This window comes from Camellia sinensis, chromosome 9, assembly GCF_055761805.1.
Source record: "Camellia sinensis isolate YWXY chromosome 9, ASM5576180v1, whole genome shotgun sequence".
NCBI classification, from domain to species: domain Eukaryota; kingdom Viridiplantae; phylum Streptophyta; class Magnoliopsida; order Ericales; family Theaceae; genus Camellia; species Camellia sinensis.
Genome location: NC_138969.1, coordinates 66,296,456 through 66,313,116, shown reverse-complemented (window position 1 = coordinate 66,313,116; position 16,661 = coordinate 66,296,456). Strand labels below are relative to the sequence as shown.

Genomic DNA, 16,661 nt, shown 5'->3' with positions numbered 1-16,661 from the left:
CTAATTTTATTACTTATCTTCCTTCTCTTAACCAAGAAATCTTCCAAAAGGCCCCCACAAACAAGATATATGTGGAACACAAAAAACTAAGAAAAAATTAAAAAAGAAAAAAAAGAAAACACATACTAAATCCTTAAACAAGCTATGTGAAACACATCAAATTTTGATAGCATGAAAAAGGACAATTATTGTCCAGCTTCAAACCCCTACCAGATAGATGAGTTACCAAATGTAATGTCTAAATTTCAGTATACTGTTATGTAGCTTTCCCTTCCCCTACCAATTTATATATATATATATATATATATATATATATTTATATTGTAGCAAGCATCCACCTGAGTCCATGTTTTGTTCACAAACGAGCATCCAAAAGCACATGAAAAAAAATCACTTTATTGATATAAATCAAGAAATGAAATACATCAATAAAGTAGAGGGAAGTGCAGAAAGAATCAAAGCTAAACCGAAAAACACACACACACACACACACGCGCACACAGAGAGAAAGAACAAAAGCAGAACTCATTCTCACACAACTCAAAAGAGTAACAGAAAAACTTCTCCAAAACTCCCAAATCAAGAACAACCCTCAGCCTTAAAAAGCAACAACACAGCCTTATAAGTTATAACTTAAGGCTATGAAAGCAAGACCTCCCTAGCCAGCAAAGCAGCAACCCTACACCACCAGCAACATCAAAGAACATATCAGCAGTAACAAGAAGAACAATAAAAAAGAGCCAAGCCCCCATCGCACCTCAACCATCTTATCGCTTCAATGTCTGTCAAGGCGGCTTTGAAAGAAGCTTTAGTTTGAGTTTCCTGATTCCGTCAAAGCAGCTGATAATACCAGACACTGGGTAATTGACAATACCAAAACAAGCTTTAGCATAAAGAGCGAAACACAAGTTTACTAGGTGAATCACGTCATGAACATGCTGTTCTGAGCGGTTAAAGACAGTAGCATTTTGAGCTTACCAGACAACCATGTAGAAGACGGTCACCCAAAGTCGTTTCTCAGGGTTCCAAAAAGGAGGATAAAACCACCACATAAAAAGATCAAAGAAAGAGGCAGGGCAGACCCAACAAACACCACCCACACCAGTTTAAACAACAAGACTAGTGTTCCCAAGCGAACTGACAGTCAATTAAGATATGGTATACCGATTTGACAAATCTCAAACACATTGGACAAAGTGCTTAAAATTCATTTAGGATTACCCCTGTTAGATAAATTATTATGAGAGGCTACTTTACCTAGAATAGCTTGCCAACAAAATATTTTGACTTTGAATGGGCAAAGATTAATCCACCAAAGAGATGGGACTTGTGAGGAGAAACCTTAAAACCACAAGATAAATTTTTAGACATTATAAAAAGATCTAATCGAATAGGTTCCATCATTTTTATCCCACTTTCATTGTAGCTTATCCTCCATGTCAAGAGTCAAGCAAAGCGAATTAAGTTTATTCATTAAATTATCCAAAAGGACATTCTTCCAAACAAATAAACTCCTCCTGAATTGCAAACACCACTTGTTCAAGCTTCCATCGAACAAAAGAACATCATTAACCATAACAGCTATCTGAGACAAAATCTAGAATAGTCTAGGAAACTCATCTTTCAAAGATTTATCAACGAACCATAAATCATGCCAAAACAAAACTTGACGTAGATCCCTGAACAAATCATAACAGAGAATCCCTCTTGAACAATATTCTTATTTCCAATGCAAAGACACTTGGGATCAACCAACATTAAAGTCTTATTTGATAACCCTGGTAGGAGTTGGGATTGGATGGGTAATTTGATAAGTATCGCACAATTCATGTTTAGTTGCACACAACCCCCCCCCCCCCCCCCCCCCCCCAAAAAAAAAAAAATGAGGAAAAAAAGGTGTGGGTAAACAATCCCATTAAACAATAAATTCCCAAAAATGAGTGAATTAGGAATACCATGTGATCAATTTGCCCCGTGAGAATGTGTTAAAAGACAATTTTGCCTCCACAATATATAAACAACAAAATCAACTTCTATGTAATGAGGTTTTATATGAAATTTCATGCATTTAATCCTGACAAACTAGTGCAATACAAACATTAGCAATTTGTATTGATGTAATAATCCCGTAGTAAACAACTGTGAGCATTTGGTATTACATATTCAACCTAATACCATCATACTAGTAATTTTTAAATGTTAGCCATGGCCAATGAATTTGCATGCAAAGGCTGTAAGGTTCATTAATAATATGAAAATGTAGTTGTAGTGAGTTGAGCTATGTGTAAAACATTTTTCTCAAGAAAATGAAAGATTATCAAAAGGAAAAGAAAAATAGAAAAAAAGGAGTTGGTATATGTTCTCTGTCACCTTTTATCCCTATAAACAATCAAACATCATACCATTGAACTCATGAAACTGCATACAAAAAAGGACTGCAAAGTAAGGTTCATTTATGGACAACCCATGTGTAGACACCCCACTTTTGACCAGCCTTAAGATTTGGGCGCTCTTTCTTGGGTACCCAATGATGAAAATGAGATGTGCTAGTCCTATGAATCTCTTAGCAAGAAGCCTAAGCTACAAGCTTTAAACTTTCCAAACACCGGTTTTGGCCAAAATGCTTTTCGACGAAATGAGAACCTTTTTCAAAACGAGTTTGGTTGTGCAGTTCCAAACATTACCAATATATCCTGTGGCTCATTATTTCTCAAGCTAGAATAACACGCATTTTCAAACAAACAGAGCAACGGATACAATGGGAATGAATGGAAGAGGTGAAATCCTCTGAAATACCTGTTACTCCTCTCAATTCAGGCTAACCTTACCTTGTTGATCTAACGATGTACTTTCTGACTGGCTGGACAACATAAGATGGCCAATCAAAAATGCATTCGGTTGGACATCAAATGGTACGGCCAGCTGAATTGTCCGAGTGCAGAGCATTTTGGGGAAGTTCAGCTTGTTCAACACACTTTTCATAAATATCTTAGATATTTACACCCGAGGCTATATAGATAGAGCTCGTCAGCCCTTTCTAGGGTTTGGAAAATTTGCCCAAGGCTAAGATAAGCCTCTTGACTTCTCTCTCTTTCTCCTCCATCTCCTACCTACCACCCTCTAACTTTGAACAATCAAACACCATCAAAGCTTGATCCTAAGCTTCTTGTGAAAGTTCTTGGACATTTTAAAACATATCTAAAAGGACTTGAGGGAATCAAAAGAGAGTTTGGTAAACAAACAAGTTTTTAAAAGGTGAGATTATTAAACTTTTGACTGTCATTTCTTCTCCTTTCCTTTATTTTTGACCTTATTCTTCATTATATAACTGTTGTAAATATGTAACAAGTCCTCGTGGATGTGGAGGGAGTAGAAATTAGCCACCCCTCCATTGAGTTGATAGTCTTTCTTTCCTTTCTTGCTTTCTTTAGCTAAAGTCTCTTATTGCTGTATATTTTGGAACCTTGTAGATGTGATTGGGAGTAGAAATTAGCCATCCATTCACAAGTTTAATATGCAGAGTAGTTTTTCTTCTTGTTACACACTTTCTTTTCACATATCCTATCTTCCAATCACTTTGATCCATGTGTCTCAACTCTTCACTATATGTCAATGAGTGCTAGGGGTTGTTTCATAGGATTGCTTGGATGATCCTTGGGATTTGATGTTGAAAAAGTTGTGTTCTCCCTTCTATTGAGTATTTTTAGAAGCAAAACAAGAGATTTTATGTCAAAAGGCATTGAACTCTTTCTTCTCGATCATTTGTGAACATGCAAAGGGGTAGAAACACTCTTGTTCCATGAATAAAAAAAGAGTTTTCAATGGATTTTTGATGAATCCCTTGCTTTCAAAGCAAAGCTTCCGCTAAGAAATGATGTGCATTAATCTACTCTCTCCAATTATAGCATAGATTTGGGTACTAACATGCCCTTATTCACAAAGAGATGATGTAGGCTCCCATCTATTTCTTAGGCTTGAATTTGTTTTTTGCTTTGATCCTCTTATTTCGTCAATTTGTTGCAAAACATCTATTGTATATATCTGTTTATGCTATTGTGAAGGGTTGAGACCCATCTACCTCTTCCCTAAGTGATTCCTGTAAGTGGAAGAGGTAGAAGGGATGAGCACCCCTTGGAAGATGTTCTTAGCTTCTGTTCTGGACTTTCTGCACTGACCTAAATCTCAAACGAAAGAAGAGTTCAGCCGGCCAAATTCCAGTTCAGCCAACCCATTTTATGTCCAACCAGATGATCTTTCCCAAGAATAGAGCAAACAATTTCTAAGGGGTGCTCTCCTGGGAGGTTCTGAAGCTGTTGGATAGTTTATTTTAACTATTTAGTATAATTTGTTAGATTCAACAATAACTTAGCTGAATTAATTAAATGTTGTAATAATTTCTCTAATCCCGACTCTTTTCTTTTATTATCTATTCAATTATTGTAACAATCTCTCACTTCCTCCCCCTCCCATTTCTTATTCAAATTGTTGTAATAATCTTCCAACCCCACGTCTTTCTAACTTTTTTATTTACAAGCTTTATGTATAGCATCATGTCTCATTTATCACACCCACGTATTACATCCATTTTTCATGCATTAGGGTCTGGCTCATTTGCATTTGTAGAGTTTGTCACCTCATGTCTTGAGATGATATCCATGTCATGTCTTAATATCCGGACTTATAGATGCATGTCATATATGTATTTCATTAGTTATTTGTATATAGAATCATGCATATACTCTAACCTATTCTTTTGACTCACCTCGGAGTACTAGGTGAGCATTTCTTTACTTTAGCATATTGTGTGTATATTTCCTCTATCATGTTCATTGCTATACCATAAGGCTAAATGCTTAATTGAAATATCTGTATGAATGCCAGTGGGAAAGTTGTGTTGCTTATATTGGAATGTGATTGATTTTTATGCTTCGGGATTTGTACAAAATGGTTTTTCAAAAATGCATGAAATCAAAACATAACCAAAATCAATGACAGGCTATATTTGATTGCCTCGGATAGTAATGTTAGCATTAATAATAACCAGAATATGAATATATAGACTATAAAAATCGCATCATGACTTAGTAGAGACCGATCTTTTGATCGGGTCAGTGAGAGTGCTCAATTAATGACCTTCCCCCCTCATACCTACGTTCCCGAGCCGAGACACTTTTGTTATGACGGACAGTGGCCTTTGGCACGACTCACGAGTTTCCTAATTTTCCGAAAAGATTAGATGGCGACACTGAGATCTGGTGATGTAGTCCATTTTTAACAAAATATTTGCAATAAAACGATTTTTTACAAAAATTGTTGAATTTGGACTATCATCTATCGTTTCACATTCACTAGTGAGACTAAATCAGGAGATTGGGAGTCTAAATTATTGGGCGCACTTGGTAGCCCCGAAGGCATCCCACCATGTCTTCCAACTTATTATTCTCATCTTCATTAATATTTCATTTGGGAGATCATTTACTCCCTTTTGACGAAAATTTCACTTTAATTCCTATTATTTTAATTTGAACAATGTTAACCCTAAGATTCATCCAAATTATCATCAAAACTTTCCACATCTACTTTTCATTTGTATAATTGCTCATAGAAAGAGAGGTACACTTAAAAGTCTTGCTTCTTTTTTTTTTTTTTTTGGTCGGAAATTTAGCTAAGTAATTGAATATATAAATAATGCTAAATGTAGTCCATTACTTGCTTATTCTATTCATAATGCAAAGCTAATTGAATGATCTGCATGAGCTACTAAGTTCCATTGTACATCAGAATATATAGTGGCCAATGGACATGACATGTATGGCCGCCGATGGGGTGTGGTGTGAGTATATTTTATGCGTCATATAAAACCTCTGTAATGTTGATTTTTTTTTTCAAGGTTCTGTGTTTATTTACATATATGAACTATTTAGAAGAAAAATGGTTGACTCATCTACTTTCCCCCTGTACGATTCCATTTTGTTTCATGGCACATGAAATTTGAGGAAAGAAATGATTTCAAAAAATGTTTCAAAAAACAGGAAAAAATGGAAAACATACGAACCGGGAAAAAAAATTCCATATGATAATGCCAATTTTGAGGTTTGAGGTTTGTGGTTTAGAGAAAGCTACCTCATTCTGTAGACTATGCAAACGGATCCAAACGAAAAGAATTGCTGGAAGATTAAAGGAGATATCTGCCATTTTTAATGTGTTTATTTATGAAGATGCTATACAAATGAACTTATTTACTAATAAAATTTCAACATACCAAATGGAATCCAATGAACTAATATGAAGGAAACTTCAAAAAAAAAATATTTGTTAACATAGCATTACTCTTTTATTTATTTATAAGAAATCCATCTTTAGCTAGTTGGAAAGACTATGTTTAGATAGTAGAAATAGAGGTAAAATTAGAATTTTATCTCAGTTCTCCTTCATTATGTTGTTTGAGTGCATTCAAATACAAAATATATAATATAATTTTGGGTTACCTTCCCAATGTGAGAATATCATTCCCCCACTCCTACAAAAAATCTCAAATTTCTTTAGCATTCAAGTGTAAAAAAATGGTTCCACATTATTTAAAATTGAACTATTTTTCATGGAGAAATTTGTACTAATCCAAACAAACAACGAAACTGTATTAACCTTGAAATCCTATTTTTTATAGGATTCATATTCTTTCGTTTTAAATCCTACCAACCAAACATAGCATATGAAACTTACTTCCTAGAAAAATCATCTACAGATGATCAAGAGGGCTACTAGAGTAGAAAAAGCACAACTAACTTGCCTAGTGCAAGAAACCCCCCGAGTAAAATTAAAAGAAAAAAACAAAAACAAAATCAGCTTTTAATATAATCATGACAAAATAATTACTTCTAAGCAAAAATACACTAGTAGACGGATAAAATTAAAAATCAAGAAAATGATAGATCTCCCAATAATGAGATTCTAGCAGCACAGTAGTGCAAATTCTAGCGGCACACTTCTGTCAAATTGGTTTCATATGCATTGTTTGGTTCGTGTTGGAGAATAAGTACATATGTTTTATGCAAGTACTGCATCACATAACATAAATAAGAATTTATGCAAGACAAGTAAAAATTTACCCAAATTATTCTCAGAAACAAAAACAAACTTAGCACAATTTCAATGTCAAAGTATGCTCATACCAAATTGTAGGTGTAGACATTCTCCATAAAACAGTTCATGTATGTCACAAGCTTCCAGCAGTGTTCCTCAATCTGTCAAACTAAAACAAAACACACAAGACTTTTCAAACACCTTTTTGCTATATGAGAAGTATTATAAGCTCTACAAGAATAGTATAAGAACGACAAGATCATATAGTTGCACTCCTTGTTTGTTTACTCTTATTGCAAAAAGGGCTGAAAGATCCTCTTTTTCTTTAAAATGTGACCGTTAGCATACCATAATATTAAACTTGTAAATCAAGGCAATAAGGCCTTATTAAATCAACAAAACTAATCCCATACAATAATTTATCATCATACAATTATATCAAACCCGGTGCCAATCAAAAAACAAAAAAAAAAAATCAATCCAAAGGTTTCAAGTGTAAGCAGTTGATCCACACACAAGTTTTTCTTGTTTTTAGTAACAATAATACTCTCAACAATTTTCACATGTCGCTTATTCAATATTTGTCTTCAGATATTCCAGTTTCCGTTGGATGAAAAGTTGCTAAATCATTGGCAGAGCTAGTTGGGTGTCAGTTCAGTTATGTGATTCACCGAAAAAAATACATTGAAAATTTGACAAACCAACTTGAAACGTTGGAGGCACTGTGAAATGGGGTGCATGGATCCATAAATGTAGCGACAGGAAATAGAGAAGAAATATCAAAATGAGCTCCACCTTACTTGGATGTCATTTGTGTGCGGCCAAATGTTTCCAACTAATTGTCTTGCTTTGCAATATCGAAATTGTTACTCTAAATAAAGGTCTAATGTGTGCTAAATGAAGAGAGAATAAAGGGGATAAGTGTACTCTTGTGTAATTTTACTTTTTGCATTGCAATGGAGCTTTTGTCCAAAATAATTTGTCATTAACAATGTCTTATGTTTGTTTTCATGCATCTTTGTGACCTATAGTAAAAATATTTGGCAACCCCAAGGGGTTAGCCTGGTGGCAAGGCCTTAAGTCTTGGGGGTGTGCTCCCTCCAAGATTCAAGTATTGAAATCTCTCAGGTGCTAACAATTCCTTGGGGTCATCAGACTGGGGGTAAACCCTTGAATTAACTGCAGTGCATTTGTAGGAAACTCCTTGCCTAGGGCCTGTGTGCCCTTGGAGATTAGTCAGGCTGTGATCCGAACATCCCAATGCCAATCAAAAAAAAAAAAAAAGAAAAAAAAGAAAATTTGGCCATTTGCTCTCTATTGGAATGTGATTGACTACTAATACCACAAGAGTACAAAAATGAATTGTTGCATGAGTTGTAAGGAGTGGTCAAGGACAAAGAAGAGATTGTGGTTCATTTGAAGTGAGCTTAGGTTGGGGAACCTGGAGGGTCCACCTGTGCAATTACTATGCCCAACACATTGTTTAGAACTTATACTGCTCTAGATGACAACAACTAGATACTAGTCTGGAATCTGCATTCCACCAATCTCACAGTCATTCTATCGGCAACCATCCGAGGTTAAGTTAAAGAAAGAAATTTCTTGTAGCTCTACTATCAAAAAGCACTTCTCTTGATTTAGTAAAGTGGTACAAGTGATGCCCCATTTTAGGAGGAGAAACTATGCACTTTCAAACAAAGGTTAGAAAAAATGCACAAAGTTTAAATCTATGTTTATATATTTGGATGCTTTTCACACAAAAAAAGACAAAACGGGATTGGATTTCCACTCATAAGGAAGGATACATATCAGGGTTGTATTTTTGGTTGAAGAAAGTGTTCAAATTCTATAAAGGACGAGCTGTTCAACTTTGAAAACTTAGCTAAGGTCAAGGCCAACAGTATTCTATTGTACAACCACTTAATCTTAATAGTACAACAACTATTTTTGTTTAATAGTACAACAACTATTGTCGTAGTACTGAAGTACCAAGGAAATCTTCAGTTCCCCTTGTTAGCATTGCATTCATTACAAAGTAAACTAAGCCTAACTAACCACAACATACTCGATGCAACCAACAATCTGCACACCTAGTCAAAAAGAAATAGGTTCATTCCTATCAATAGCAAGAGCCCTCGAGTCTGCTTTAGGTCTAGATTGATTTTCATGCTAGTTCTTGCTCCAGCATGAAAGTTCCATTTTAGGGAAGGATGACATACCGCAATACTTTTTGTTTTAACTTGTATGTGGTGCATCTGTTCAATATAAATTAAGACCCTTTCCTCTGACTGGTTACTCCTCTAGGGCTTAGCTCAACCATCATTCACCTTTTACTCTCTCTCCACATGTTCTCTTCATCATCTCTCCTTTTCAACAGTTTTTCTCTCTCCCCCCCATCATTTGTCTTTCTCCCTTCTACTCAAACGACAACTAAGAAAGGTTTTTTAAAACTTCAAAACACAAATGAAGTTTCTACTTTGGACCAACGGTATAAAATGAAAACCCACTTATAATCACTCACTGTTAGGGAATGGAGAATTGACTTTTAAAACGACCAAGTAAAGATCTTAAGACTCACTATTTTTTTTCTTTGACAAAATGTCCCAAGGACTTCACATTTTCAGTTGAAAAAAGCCTATTTCTCAGCCTATCAGCTAAACAAGCCTTACTAAATTTCAAAGACTCCAAAAACAAAAACCAGAAAGAAGCTTCAATTGCTTAACGACATATTAAGCACCCCAAAAAAATTTTGGAAAACCTATTTTTCAGTCAAAAATCTTCAAGAGCAAGATGAACAACATCATTTTATCATCAATTCCTATATTATCAAAATTATCGGTGTAAAAAAGGGTAAGAGAGAGAAATGGCAGGGAGAGAGAAAGCAATGAGAGGTGGAAAAGGTGATGATGTGAAATGAAGAGATGGTGCGAGGGAAAAAATTTCAAATCACAATAATTGTCGTCTCGTCTCGTTGCACAATAAAAAGATAATGTGTCGTTATTGTCATTTGCCACCAATGCTTTTCCTTTTCTTCTTCTTCTTCTTCTTTTTTGCAAAACTTTAAAATACCTCAAAAAAACATAAGTCACCAGGGAAAAAATGCCAGTTGACAGGGTGATAAATGGCATTTTAACTATGGCTCTTGTTTTAATGTACATAACAAATTGTAGTGTACAAATAGTTTTATAATTAAGTTTGGACCTTTGTTGCTGCTCACTGGAAATAGAGCCCCTTTTGGAAGGAAGTGCTTTAGTCACTATGGAAATGTCCAAGCAACTCCTTTGTAGTTTATATGTCCAGCGAATATTGACAACAACATCTATTCATATCAACATCATTAACTACGGAAAACATTGCAGGTCCTTTTTAAAAGGCAATGCTTTAATCACTATGGAAATGTCCAAGCTACTCCATTATATAGCTTATATGCCCAACAAATATTGACGACATCTATTCATATCAACATCATCAATTAAAGAAAACAAAAAGAAAATGACAAGCAAGATTGTAACTACAAAGACAACAAGTATCTACAAAAAGAAAATGACAAAGCAAGATTGTAACTACAAAGACAACAAGGGTCAATCTCTCTCATTTGTTTAGGTAAAAGAAGGGTTGTCCTTATTACCTCAAAATCGCCCATATATGTATAGTCTTCCACCAACTTAAAGTTTCAAAACCAATATACCACTCTCTCTCCCCACGAGCCATGGAATTGTTAACTATCTGAGTTTGCTACTTTCACTTACTCCTATCTTCCTCTTCCTAACCAAGAAAACTTCCAACAAGCTCCCACCAGGTTCCATGGGATTACCCATCATAAGCCATAGCCTCAGCCTTCTACATGCCATGCGAGCAAACAAGGGTGAGGCATGGTTCCATGAAAGAATAAGAAAGTACAGTCCCAACTCCAAACTCAGCCTCTCTGGAACTCCTACAGTTTTTCTCCATGGACAGGCTTGCAAACAAATTTATATACACGTGTGACAGCACGATGTTTTCCAACCAGCATCAATGAGGTGAGTCTGTGGTGAGAAAAATATACTGGAGTTGAGTGGCGAAGATCACAAGTGAATAAGGAGCACTTGTATCCTTTTTGAAGCCTGAAGCATTAAAGCAGTATGTTGGGACAATGGATGAAGAAGTTAGAAAACACATGGAGATGCATTGGTTAGGCAAAAATGAGGTCAAGGTATGTTGCAACTACTGATGTAAATTTCAAAACTCTAGATTTAAATCCATAGTAACTAGTCAATAAAATTATAATGAAATGAAGTTCATTCTTTCTTTGCAAAAGCAAATCATGACGTCATGAGTGGAACAAGAGACGCACATGAGGTTTCTGTTTGGCTAGTAGCTATTTGAGAATCTACAAAACCAACCACATATACACATGGAGAAATGACAATTTCCATTGGACCTTAGACATGTTAACCTATTAATTTTTCCTCCTTGCATTAATAGTATGAAACAATTTGTTGATAATATAGGTGATGCCTTTGATGAAGACCCTCACATTCAACATTATTTGTTCACTCATATTTAGAATAGAACGAGGAGCAAGAAGAGATGCACTAAGAGGTTTGTTTCAAAACAGGATTGAAGGAATGCTGTCAGTACCAGTGAATTTGCCTTTCATACGCTTCAACCATAGCCTCCGACCAAGGGAAAAAATGAAAACCATAGTCATGGACCTTATAAGTGAGAAGAGGGTAGCCTTGGAAAAAAAATGGTGCTTCCCCTCATCAAGATCTCATCACTTGCTTGCTTGGTATCCACAATGAAGACAATTCAGCTCTACTGTCTGATGAGGAGATTGAGGACAGTGTGGTCATTATAATGATTGGAGGATATGACACATCCTCCATCCTCCTTACCTTCTTGATCAGGCTTTTAGCCAATGAACCATCCATTTATGTTGTATGCCCCCAACTGGCTCCCTCATCATGATTCATGAGAAAGATTTAAGAACTGAAAAGTTAGAAGCATACTAGAAAATAGAACATACTGAAAAATTATCTGTTTTGAGATTGCAGAACAAGAGAAGATTGCTAAAAGCAACACCCTGGGGGAGCTTCTCACATGGGATGATCTTAGCAAGATGAAGTACATTTGGAAAGTAGCAATGGAGACTCTAAGGATAACCCCTCCTGGGTTCTGTTCCTTCAGAAGGGTCCTCAAAGATACAGAATTTGGAAGATATCCAATACCAAAAGGGTGGCAAGTATGTGTAAATATTGCTAATATTTCCATAATTGTAGATTAATTACCAGAACAAATGTGTGTAATGTAAATAAAATAAGAGCTAGAAGTAACACAAATTTCTGATAAACAGGTGGTATGGGCAGCAAGCATGACTCACATGGATGAGACGATTTTCCCAAATCCATCAAAGATCAATCCAACACGCTTTGAGCAGCAACCACCAGCCCCTTACTGCTTTGTGGCATTCGAGGAGGACCAAGAATGTGTACTGGGTATGAGTTCGCCAGAATTGAAACACTAGCTTTACTTTGTGACCCAGTTCACATGTAAGCTTTCCTGCATTGACGATTCTTTCTGCAAAGATCCAATGCCAGTTTTCAATCAGGTGCTACCAATTCATATTAAACCAAAGAAATCAAATGGTGCGATTTAAGTTCACACAGCTTTCATTGACCTTTGATGAAAACAATATTTCCCCTATTGAATAAACCTAATGCATCGGTTTCATGGAAACAATTCAGCTATAAAAGTAAAAAAATAAATTAAAAAAATCACTTTCTACATTTTATTAAGAAGATTTTGCTGCAGCAATTGTGCTGCAAGGCTTCTTCACAAGGTCAAGGGAATCACTCCTTGACAATTTGATTGATTTTCATGTCCAAGCACTCAAAAGGAATCAGTGGGAGCATTTATGTCACTATTACCATTTTGGTTCCTTATGAAGAAAACGGTGTATAATAAAAAATGCCAGTTATTTTGATGACCCTAGGCATAGCACGATTTCCAAAAAGTTCAAGTTAAGTCTAAATGCTATGTTGCCTTCAGTTCATTTTATCCCAGAGGAACTTTTATTGAACTTATGACATTCCACTTTATGAGTGGGGTTACGTGACACATCTATAGGTAATCTGGCTCACCTAACTTCTCAATGGGTAAACATTTTTCACCACAATGTTCAATTTGTCTAATCTGATCCATAATGAAATTTGGTCAAAACTTCATTTTTGCTTTCTGCCAAATAAAAAAAGAGTCTTGTCGGACCCATAAAGGAACTAACCGAAATTAATGTCGGGACAGTTTACAGAGTCTTGTCGGACCCATGAATGAGCTAACCGGAATCAATGTCGGGACAGTTTACAGAGTCTTGTTGGACCCTTGTACAAGTTGCACCCTTAAAAGGTGTGCCCAATTTTTCAAAAGGCGTGCCATCAAAAGGCGTGCCCAATTCATCAAAAGGTGTGCCGGACATGATGGCGAGGCACGTGGGCGCCTTGGCTTGCGCGCCCGTGTTGTCGGCTGGTGGTAAGAGGCGCGCGATGCGCGTGGCTGCCTCGGCTATAAGACGGAGGCTGAGGCTGAGGCAACAAAAAAACTGCGAGAGATATTCTGAGAGAGATTTCTGAGAGAGATTCTGTAACACTCTGTTTTCTGAGAGAGATTTCTGAGAGAGATACTGTGTAACACTCTGTTGCCTAGAAAATGGCTTCATCGTCCTCCCGCGGGCTGCTCACCCTCTTTCCCGACCTCAACGAGTCAACGAGAGAGAGAACTGGTGCGGTGGCACTGGAAACTCAACCAAGCGCCCCGGAGTTTGCTCCGTTGAACTTTCCGATGCGGTCGGTGGAGCAAAGAATGGCAGTGCAGTCGGATATTGAGGCCAATCAGTATACTCTGAAGTCATGTGTGGAAACCATGACTGCGGTCACAAACTTGTCGCATCGGCTGCAGAGCAGGACAAATGAGGTGCAACAGTTAAACTCCCAGCTGGCTCTGCTCCAACGCATGTATAAGGATGCGCGAGCAGAGATAAGTGTGCTAAAGGCAGAAAATAAGGAGCTGAAACGGAAGGCCACCGTGATGTTCCGATTTGGAGGGCCGCCATATGCTGCAGTGGAGGAGCAGGGAGTAGTGATCGTGCCCAGTGGAGTGGGAAACACGGAGGCAGCACCGGCAAGGACTGCCCAGGACGGTGGCAAGAAGAAAAGACCGGCGGAATAGGCGAAGAAGTGAGGTCGGTGGGTGGCCGTCTGCAGAAAAGAAAACAAATCTTTTGGTGTTGTGTTTTGGTTTGTTGTTTTTTTTTTTTTTTTTTTTTTTTTTTTTTTTTTGTGTGTGTAAAATTGTGATCGGGGTTGATCCCTGAGATGAATAAATTATGGTTTGGTGTGCAAAGCTATATGGTATGAATGGAATTTGAAAAAGATTAAAAAAATGTGAAAGAAAAATAAAGAAAGAAATAATAAAAATATATTTGAAATCAAAATGAAAGATGGGGAAATAAGGAAAGTGGTTTGGAGAAAATAAATAAAAATAATGGATTTTGAAATCAAACGGAGGAGAGAGAGGGGACAAGCCCATGTGAGGGAAAGAGGGGTTTAAAGAAAGTGAGGGAGTGAGTTGATTAAAAAAAGGATTGTGGGTTTGAAAGTGGAAAGATGAGAGAGAGAGAGTGAATTTGTTTGCTTTAACAAGATGACAAACTTGGGCACAAGTCTCTGTGGCAGCATTGCATTTTTCTGCCCCCCTCTGATACTGGGAAGCTACCCTTCTTGCTTCTGCAAAGGTAATGTTCATATGGTGAGCATGCTCTTCATTCACTGTCTCCTGCAGTTCCATCTCCTCTGTCAACAGATCCACAAACTGCTTTTCCGTCTCCTCTTTGAGATCTGGGTCATCTCCTCCACAGTCTGTAACAGAAAGATTTGCCAAGCCAGGAGCAATCTTGAGAAGGGAGAGAGGAGGAGGACAATCACAAAGGCAAGGAGTGCAAGAACCAGTACAGGTTTGGACATTGAAGCCCCAGTAGTATGCTGTGAATGGTGCTTTTGTACAGTCAGCTTTCACTAGCCCGCCTCTCGTGGCCCAGTCATCAGCATTCCAGAGGCTAGAGTAGATCTTCATGGGTTGGTTTTTAGGGAAAGGGACACCAATTGATTCACCATTCTTGAATACCCTTATGGGAGTGTTATCCACCAAGAAAATGATTTGCTGGGAGGTCCAGACAATGGAGTAGGTGTGAAAATTTCTGGTAGGGTCAAACCAGAGATAGAACTGTTGCTCTCTATTTCCTTTCCCTTGAGTGAACACATTAGTATGAACAATGTAAGGGTCACCACTAAGGTTTCCCAAAAACTCAAAGTCAATCTCATCATGTGTTGGCCCTTGAGAAGACAAGTAGTAGGCAGTAACAGTGCCAGCAGAGATTTTTGAATTGAGTAAAGGTGGTTGGAGAGGAGGTATGTGTTGGAGGTTTCAATTGGTTGAGGTCTGGCGGGCGGTTAAGGCAAAGTTGCCGCCCGCCAGAAGGCGAAGAGCACCAAGAGCTTAACCTATAGCTCTGATACCATGTAGATATTGATGTATTATTGATTGATGTCTTGATTGATAGATTACAAGATACATTAATTACAATTCCTATACAATCTATATATAGAAGAAAATGTGGTAGTAGGTGTAGTGGAGGTGATAGTGGGTTAGGTGAAGTGGAGTGTGTAGTGGAGTAGAGGTAGGTGAAGTGGAGTGTGTAGTGGAGTAGGTGAAGGTAAAGATGGGAAATTCTAACAAACTTCAAAAGAAGAAATAAAGTTTTGTTAAACAACAATTCAACTGCCCACTCAATCAAACCAGAATCTAGAATTATCCTACCAAGAAGTTAGTCGGCATTTAATATTTGTCAAGACTAGCATAATGCCTGATCCCTTTTTTCAATATTATGTGATATTGCAGAAGTACCATCTGAAGCTCATTCAAATCCCTGATTCCACTGGAATTTTTCCGGCACTAACATAATCAAATTTTATATCGATAAATTATCTAATATCCAAATACATCTCATTCTAAGACAGGAACATATTAGACTCTGCTAACATTCAAGCTCATTACGATGGTGAAAAAACCTTAGCCTTGAAACTTCACATCCTGTTGATCTCCATATGTTTTATGTTGATGTAAGAATGGATGTGCAACTTAGTATATCATATAAAGTCCTGTATTTGATAAAATATAGACACTTCCACTATTTTTAGTCAGGAATCCTTACAACATAGAAAAGAATATTATTTCAACAGACAGAACAAAACAAATTCAAACAAATACCAATAACGATCGTATTACCAAATCAATAATATTAAATGCAAAAAGCACCTTTAAAGTATAGAGGCTATTACCACGTTTTGGTACTCTAAAAGCTTTTTTCCTTTGATTCATGGAATCTGCCACGAGTGATGCAATTTGTTTCACTTTTTTGCTTCGCCACCTTCTCCTGCTCTTCTACTTGCCGCCCTCTTTTAATTGGGATCCATTTTCTAGGCCAAAGCCTCAACTTCTTGAGAGCACTAAACAACCCAAGGAACAATGGCTACAAATGAGAATAC

General features: G+C 37.0%; 1 protein-coding gene across 29 annotated transcripts in view; it reads right to left on the bottom strand.

Moving 5' to 3' along the window:
- Positions 1-385: 385 nt before the first annotated feature.
- The window catches only part of LOC114299609 (uncharacterized), a 34,496-nt gene continuing 18,220 nt past the window's right edge, over positions 386-16,661 (bottom strand). For 9 of the 29 annotated variants that reach the window (XM_082886994.1, XM_082886993.1, XM_082886996.1 and 6 more), the window contains 4 exons: positions 16,455-16,645; positions 12,446-12,642; positions 7,173-7,252; positions 386-856 (listed from right to left, as the gene is read on the bottom strand). The gene's annotated coding sequence lies outside the window, so the exon portion shown is untranslated. Of the gene's footprint in view, positions 857-6,123; positions 6,189-7,172; positions 7,253-10,711; positions 11,187-11,703; positions 12,643-16,400; positions 16,646-16,661 lie in introns of those variants that run through there. The other 20 variants (XM_082886999.1, XM_082886998.1, XM_082887002.1 and 17 more) reach the window with 9 other exon arrangements.